The following is a 5,525-nucleotide window of genomic DNA, read 5'->3' on the forward strand; positions in this document are numbered from 1 at the left end:
GCACCACCAGTGGCCCATAGCGCCAGCGGGTGAGCCAGCGGGAGCCGAGCGAGGCGTGACCCCGACCTCCACGCACCGCGCCGTTTCCGAGGCAACGGGCGCTGCGCCGGCGCATCTCGCTTCCCGGCGCCTCTGGGGCCCGGCCGCGCAGACCCCGCCCACCGAGTGGGCGGGGCGGTTTCTCGAGCGGAAACGCCCGAGCGGAAGCGGAAGTGCGCGGCGGCTGCGGCGGGCCGACGGCTGCGCGGGCGCGTCTCCGGCTGAGCAGGCGCATCTCTAGGTAGGGCTGGGCCTGTGGGGCCAGCGCGTCTGGGCCGCTCTCGGTCGTCGCCTCGGCGCGGCGGCTGCGCTCGTGGTTCTGCGTCGTCGCGGTCCCTGGGCCGCGTCTCCCTCACCGCATGTCCCCACAGCCGTGCGCCCTGCGTGCTCCTCCCGGTGCCGCCTTGGCCCGACTCCTCCCCGGAAAGAGGTGTGCAGTTCCGGGTCGCCGTGTGGTCCCTGTCGGCCGTACCCCAGGGAGGTGTCCTCTGACCTTTGCACTTGGCGTCTCCGAACTTGGGCGCCTTCCGCATTGACCCGGCTGTCCTGAGCCGGAGCCCCAGCACCCAGCAAGCACCATGCCCTCTGGGGAATAAAGGCCGGCGGGATGACGCCTAGGTGGCTGAGAGGATGATTTGTCCATGTCGGCCAAGGAGGGGCCAGAAGTTTCTATACAGAAGGGGAGGATTCCAGCTGAGTTTCGAATAAGTGGGAGTTGGGAGGTGCCGAGGGGTAAGAGGCCATTCATTCCTTCAGAGGGAACAGAATATTCAAGACCTGCAGGTTTGAGACTGCCTGACATATTCTGGGAGAGACAGGGCGCTAGAGCTGGGGATGGCAGGAAACTCGGGGGAATTGGGAACAGGGAAGTGATGTGATCGGATCGGAGTGTTAAAAGAGTCATCTGGCAGGCGTAGGGATGGTGGTGCTGGGTGACTGCATGTGATAAGAGGGCTTTTGCAGCCGTTTAGGGAAGAAGTTTTAGGACTGAAAATCTGGAAATGATAGTGGGGAGAACTTGGAGGTGAGTTTGATGGGGAAAAAGTGAGGTCGTGATATTTCCAGTGACTTCCACATTTTTGGCTTGAGCGCTTGAGTAGGTAATGCAGAGAATGAGAACCACAGAATGGGGACAGGTCTGCAGCATCAGGTTCCTCACCTGTCGCCTCCCAAATGTATTACGCTCTGGTTCCTCCATGTCTGGTGTCCTCCTCCTGTTTTGTCCTCCATCTCTGTCATTTCTGAATCGTGGCCTCCCATCTTCATGTGCTCTTTGGCCTGCCCACGTTTGGACCTTTCTGTGAGGAGCTACCACTCCTGCACCACCACAGCCTTCACACATTCTCTGTGTGTCGATTTCCCCATCGCCCCATCTCTGCCATCTCTAAGCTCTGCCGTAGGGGTTTTCCCCCAACCTTGCCATTCCTCTGTCACAGGACTGCAGTGGTGCATTCCTTATAGGTTGTGTTCAAGGAAAGTGAGAACACCTTGGCTGTGTCAGGTCACACACTGCTCATCTCCATGCATACCGTTTCCTGACCGCCTTACCTCCCAGCTGTCTTTGTGTAATTTCGAACAGACATGTCTATTTTCCAGACATGGGAATCTCTAATCACTTCTGGCCCTCTGTTTTCTCGTCTGTGAACTGAGAAGACCGCAGTAGGTGTTGGTTGAGGTCACTTACAGTTTTTACTGTTCTGAGGTTCTCCCTACTCCCTGAGCCTGAATCAGTGTCATTTATGGGGCAGGTTTACTGTAAAGCTAATGAAGTTCAGGCTTCAGGGGCCTCGCCTTCACGGGCCCCTTTCAAGGCACTGGGAAGGACCTCAGTGGTCTTGTGTTTATAATTGTGTGTCTTTTATTTTTAAAAAATTATTTATTTTTGGCCGCGTTGGGTCTTCGTTGCTGCACGCGGGCTTTCTCTAGTTGCAGTGAGCAGGGGCTACTCTTCGTTGAGGTGCGCGGGCTTCTCACTGCAGTGGTTTCTCTCGTTGCAGAGCATGGGCTGTAGGCGCGCGGGCTTCGGTAGTTGTGGGTCGCGGGCTCTACAGAGCAGGCTCAATAGTTGTGGCTCATGGGCTTTGTTGCTCTGCAGCATGTGGGATCTTCCGGGACCAGGGATCAAACCCGTGTCCCCTGCATTGGCAGGCAAATTCTTAACCACTGCGCCACCGGGGAAGTCCCATAATAGTGTATTCTTTTTTAGAAGAGGGACTTCAAATTATATAAGTTTCAGGCCCTACAGTACTTGGATCCCTACTAAACTGGCCATTAGTCATATCCTGCTGTCTTGGTTTTTGTGTTCTTGTCCTTCAGACTTTCCCCTCCCCACCTCCTACTCCTCCTTGTGTGTGCCTCTTATTGAGGCTTAGAGAGAAAATATGAATGAATGGAGCTGGTCAAACTCCTGCTGTAACCTGGCTTTGGTTTGCTCTTGGGTCAGGAAGAGAGGAGTCAGAGATTGGCAGCTTAGCACAGAGGGCAGAATCTTTACAGCAGTGCATGTATTTGATTTGCTTGTCTGCTGGGTTGCCATGTCCTTCAAGAAAAGGTTGAAAATAAGAAGGGAAGTTCACTTAATTGAGATCATAAAAGCAGCTCTTATCTCTATGGAAACTGGAATCATACACTGGAAATTCATTCAGAGGAATGAATTGCATCCTTATTTTATTAGTTTGAAACTGAGGCAACCCTTATGCTATCAGTTACTTTTATAGAGCTTTATAATAAGTGTGAATAACTTTTACATTTTCATTTGCTTTTAGAAGGAAATTTCTGTTTCTTTATAAGGTGTTCTGTTGGAAAAGTCTTCAGAGTTAAAACATGTTATTTAAGGTTTAAATTATTTATATAAATATAATAAGATATTTCTAAAGGATTTTATAGTAGTAGCTTAAAATCTGCCAAATTGAGAGGTAAATCATTATCTTATTTTTACAAATAAGGAAATCAGTGATGTACAAAGAGAGTCAGTGATTTGTCTTCAGTCAGCCAGTAAATCAGGGCCATTGCTAGCTAAAAAAGCCAGGTCCTAAGCACCCGTTTCCTTATAAACAAGTGTGGTTCAGAGAAGGAGGAGTCCATTTAGCTCAGCTCTTATTGTCGAGAGCCTACTATAGCATGCACCGAGTTTATACTTCCACATACCTGTCCAGCTGCACGCCCGTGTGCATGCTAGGCTGTAGAAAGTACACAGCAGAGATGGATGCTTTCCCCATAAGTCCTTGAGCCCGAAGAATTAACTCAGTACAGATTCGTGTAAGTTACTGTAAGTCATTTATAATAAAACGGTCTGCAACCAGGACAAGGGGACAGTAACACTTTGGACAGCAGAGTTTGCTGGATAGTAGAGTTTTGGATTTTTGCCCATTAGGCATCAAAATTTCACATTTAGGATGGAAATCTTTCTAAAATAGAGTATTTCCCTGCTTTCTTTTAAAATTTTTTTTTTTTAATTTTAAAAACTTTTTTTTTTTGCGGTACACAGGCCTCTCACTGTTGTGGCCTCTCCCGTCGCGGAGCACAGGCTCCGGACGCGCAGGCTCAGCAGCCATGGCTCACGGGCCCAGCCGCTCCGCGGCACGTGGGATCCTCCCGGACTGGGGCACGAACCCATGTCCCCTGCATCGGCAGGCGGACTCTCAACCACTGCGCCAACAGGGAAGCCCTAAAAACATTTCTTTAATTTAAAAATAAAATTACTTTTAAATTAAAAAAAAAAAATTTTTTTTTATTTTTTGGCCACACCACAATAGCTTGTGGGATCTTACCCCAGGCCCCATGCAGTGGAAGCGCGGAGTCCTAACCACTGGAGCCATTCCCTACTTTCTTAATAGAGTGTGCTAAATGTGATATGAACTTTCCCTAATCCCTGTGATATGATCTCAAGTAAACATTTTAAACATAAAATTTGTGATGCAAACAGTGTTAGGGCTCGTTGAGGCACATACAACTGTTTTCCCTGTTATTGGTTTGGAGTTTTTATGTCTTTCGGCCTCTTTCAGTGTTTTTGTCCCTTTGCTTTCCCCAGGTCAGCTGTTAGAGGTTCTGACCCTTGTCAGTATGTGCGTGCCTGCCTCAAATGCTCTTTCCATACTTTCCTTCACTGTGGACTTAGGAGCTAATTGTTAGAACTCTGTAGAAGAAGAATTTATAGATGATAAATCAGAGCCTGAGAAGTTGTTTATGAATAAATTGTTTCAGTTTTACTTGTGAATTTTAAAATTTATGTTGGAGTCTTATCCTGATTTCTGGATACATGAGGCATAAGTTTTTGTAGGTGGCAGACATTTTCCTTTTCTATGTTCATTTACTTGAAGGGGTTTTGTAGCGCTGCAGTCGGGTGCGGAAAGACCCAGGGTCCAGCCTTCTGGGTTGCTCCTTCAGTCCAGCCTTTCTGTTGGGCCCCTGGGACTGGGAGGACCTTCAGAAAGGAGCCCTCTGGGCTAAGCGCGTGCCCCGCAGGCTGACTCTGCCACGCGAGTTGGTGTTCCGCGCGTGCCGGCAGCAAGTGCAGTGTTGGGGTGGGGGCTCCCCTAGTGAGAGGAACCGGTTTCGGAGGCAGGTGGATTCAAATCCCGGCTTTGCCGTTGCCGTCTGTGACCTCAGGCAGGTGACTTGAGCAGCTCACACTTGCTGGCTGCCGCCCAGCAGCCGTTCGTTCCTGCCTTCGTCGCTGGCAGGCGTGCCCCACAGTGGAGTCCGAGCAAAACTTGATAGCGTGCCAGTGGGACGAGAGGGGTGTCTGCCGTGGGGCTCGTAGAATAAGCTGCACATATTTAAAGTGTACGGCTTGGTGCGTTTTGACACGTGTTTGCGCACCCGCAGGCTTTCTTCTTTCCTGACGGACCCTGAGCCTTTGCTCCTTCTTTGAAGGTGCATGTCTTAGGGACTTCGTCTTGCTGGTTGCTGTGCCTACAGCTGCTAGATCTCTGGTATATCGGGGAGGGTGGGGAAGCAGAAGAGCCTCTCTGTACCCTCCTTTGTCTTTTGCAGCAGGAAACAGGGCTCTGCCTCCCTGCAGTGTTGGGGTTCTTCCACATCGACATGAGGGAGGGTGCTGGGCTTTGCGGGGGGGTAGCTGGTTTTCCCCAGTCGGGCCTGCCTCTCTCCCTCCTCCACAGCACAGGCAGGGCAGTGCTTCTAAAATGCGCTTGCTTAAGAGCCCTGAGCAGCATCTGCTTTCCCTTAGGATGAAGTGTGCACGTGTGTGCGGCTGTGCAAACTCTGGTCGCTGCGCCTTTTCGTCTCTCTAGACTCTTCTTCCCTTACGACAGAGGTTCTGGCCAGACTGAGGGGTTTTGTTTTTGTTTTTTTCCCCCGTTTTCCACGTTGCAGAACACATTTATAATACAGTAAATAAAGTGCAGGTTAAACTACCTAATAGAACAGATATTTTAAGCACCTTAGAAACACTGATTTAATAATAAAAAAGACACCTTATGGTCTTAAAAAAGATTCATCCCTTATTCCTCTTGCTTACCTGC

General features: G+C 50.1%; 1 protein-coding gene across 10 annotated transcripts in view; it reads left to right on the plus strand.

The window, feature by feature from the left end:
* The first annotated feature begins 205 nt into the window (after nucleotides 1-205).
* Nucleotides 206-5,525, plus strand: part of FAM120B (family with sequence similarity 120 member B) — a 95,072-nt gene continuing 89,752 nt past the window's right edge. For 8 of the 10 annotated variants that reach the window (XR_003003267.1, XR_003003268.1, XM_024744908.1 and 5 more), the window contains exon 1: nucleotides 206-280. The gene's annotated coding sequence lies outside the window, so the exon portion shown is untranslated. Of the gene's footprint in view, nucleotides 281-570; nucleotides 772-814; nucleotides 1,064-5,525 lie in introns of those variants that run through there. The other 2 variants (XM_024744906.1, XM_024744907.1) reach the window with 2 other exon arrangements.

This window comes from Neophocaena asiaeorientalis, unplaced genomic scaffold, assembly GCF_003031525.2.
Source record: "Neophocaena asiaeorientalis asiaeorientalis breed wild unplaced genomic scaffold, Neophocaena_asiaeorientalis_V1.1 scaffold649, whole genome shotgun sequence".
Classification (NCBI taxonomy): domain Eukaryota; kingdom Metazoa; phylum Chordata; class Mammalia; order Artiodactyla; family Phocoenidae; genus Neophocaena; species Neophocaena asiaeorientalis.